This window comes from Marmota monax, unplaced genomic scaffold, assembly GCF_021218885.2.
Source record: "Marmota monax isolate L192 unplaced genomic scaffold, Marmota_monax_Labrador192_F-V1.1 WCK01_AAM20220418_F8-fsc00107, whole genome shotgun sequence".
In the NCBI taxonomy this organism is placed as follows: domain Eukaryota; kingdom Metazoa; phylum Chordata; class Mammalia; order Rodentia; family Sciuridae; genus Marmota; species Marmota monax.
Genome location: NW_026693761.1, coordinates 6,524,830 through 6,526,945, shown reverse-complemented (window position 1 = coordinate 6,526,945; position 2,116 = coordinate 6,524,830). Strand labels below are relative to the sequence as shown.

The 2,116-nt window shown below is 37.5% G+C and overlaps 1 non-coding gene across 1 annotated transcript; it reads right to left on the bottom strand.

The window, feature by feature from the left end:
* Window positions 1–1,649: 1,649 nt before the first annotated feature.
* Trnat-ugu (transfer RNA threonine (anticodon UGU)) lies at window positions 1,650–1,724 on the bottom strand. Its single transcript has one exon. It is a non-coding gene; the product is annotated as a tRNA-Thr (tRNA).
* Between the last annotated feature and the right edge of the window lie 392 nt (window positions 1,725–2,116).

Here is a 2,116-nt window from a genome sequence, read left to right as displayed (position 1 = left end):
GGGCCACTCAGCTGTTTCTATAGGTGGAGCTGTTGGTTGAATTACACCCTCTGGTGATAGAACAGAGTTAGTAGCAGCCTCCTGTTGTAGCTTCCCCCCTGATAGCTGTTTCTCTGCTAAGCTTTTTTCCTTTAAATTTTCTTCCTCTATCTGACTAGCTGGAGAGAACTTCTCTTTTGCTTGCTCTAACATGTTTTCTACCATAGTCTGGACCTCCAACAATTTACTTAACACTCTTTCAGTTTGTTTTTTACTAATTTCTAATCTACTATAAAGATAACGCAACCCAACAAGATAACACAAAACAAAACCGAAACAGAATGAAACAAAAATGGAATAATTTTCTCTTCCTCAGGGCCGAACAACTTCAAACCTTGAGCCAACCATTTTTCTCAGTTTGCCTGAGAAAGTTCTAGGGATAGACAGCTTGAAACAAAAACAAAATAAATCAAAACCAGAACACATTGTTTTTTGAAATGGTCACCTATTCTCTCGCCTTCCCTCAGGGACGAGCAATTTCACTTACCTCCGAGCTTCAGGCGTTCCCCGAGCTTCAGGCATTCCCCACATGGGTCGCCAAATGCCGCAGTCTGGCTGGGCACAAATCACGAGCCACTGAAGCAGGGACAAGCTTTATTTCCAAACCTCCCGCCAATGCCACGCACGCGGCCTTCTCCCGGGACACACTACACCAACAGGAAATCCCTCCTCCGGAAATCCCTCCTACAGCACTTCCTCAACCAATGGGAACTCTCCCGGAGTCCCGTGAGAGCTCCAAAGTAGCAGGTCTAGGTAGAGAGTAGGGGTCTAATCTCCAATTGAATGCAGATCTTAACATAATCATTATCATCTCAATGGCTTGCTGGGGTCACCTTTCAACCAAAAATGCTATGGGTCATTCCTACTTGGCTATGGCTCTCAGCATGTGAGCATACATTTTGATGTCATTCTTTTTAAGAGTGCAATTGTTGGGTCATTCACATTTAGTTTTCTAAGAAATTATCAAACTATTTTTCAGAGAGTCTGTTTCATCTTATATCTTTGTCAGCATTTGGTATTATCAAAATCTATTATTTTACTTGCAATAGATGTATATTAATATCTCATGGCTTTAATCTGCATTTTGCTAATGGTTAATGATATTGAATACCTTGTCGTGTGCTTATTTGCCATCTTTTCATCTGCTTAATATGAGTAAATATTTCTATACTGTTTATGTCTTCTGCAATTTTCTAGTTGTATTTTTTTAAATGTTGAGTTTTGAGAGTTCTTTTTGTGGTCTAGATAATTATAGAGTCTGTCAGATATGTGGTAGCCAAATACTTTAATTTTTTTAAAAATTATGTGATTAGTACATGAATACATCCTCCATTAAAAAAAAATAAGATAGATGAATTTAAATCCTCACCAGGCATGCTGACCTATAATCCCAGATATGCAGGAGGCTGAAGCAGTAATATCACAAGTTCAAGGCCAACCTCAGAAACTTAGCGAGACCCTGTCTCAAAAATAAAAGATAAAAACACCTCTGGGTTCAATTCCTGGTGCTGAAAAAAATTAAACCCTCAAATTCTTCTTACCTTTTCCATCATCCTCCCAGGTTGCCATTATGATGCACTTAAAATTTATCCATCTAGATTTTTTTTTTTTGGTGTGGTACTGGGAATTGAACCCAGGACCTTGTGCATACAAGGCAAGCACTCTACCAACTGAGCTATATTCCCAGCCCCTCCATCTAGATCTTAAAACAAAACAAAACAAAAACTTATATATATACATATATATATGTATATTTATATATGTGTATATATACACATAGATATAGATGTATACACATACACATACCTTGCAGATATATATTATGTTATATAATACATTATATATATATAATATGCAATGTATATTCCATAGAATGCGCTGGGTGTTGTTTTGTTTATGGGTTTTACACAAAAGTTATTGTACTGTTGTCATTGGGCAAGATGAATTTTTTTGGCCCAATAATATTTTAGAGCTCTCTTTGTACATACTAGGCAAGTGCTGTACTGCTGAGCTACACACCAACATATCTACCTATCTGTATGTGTGTGTGTGTGTGTGTGTGTGTGTATATATATAT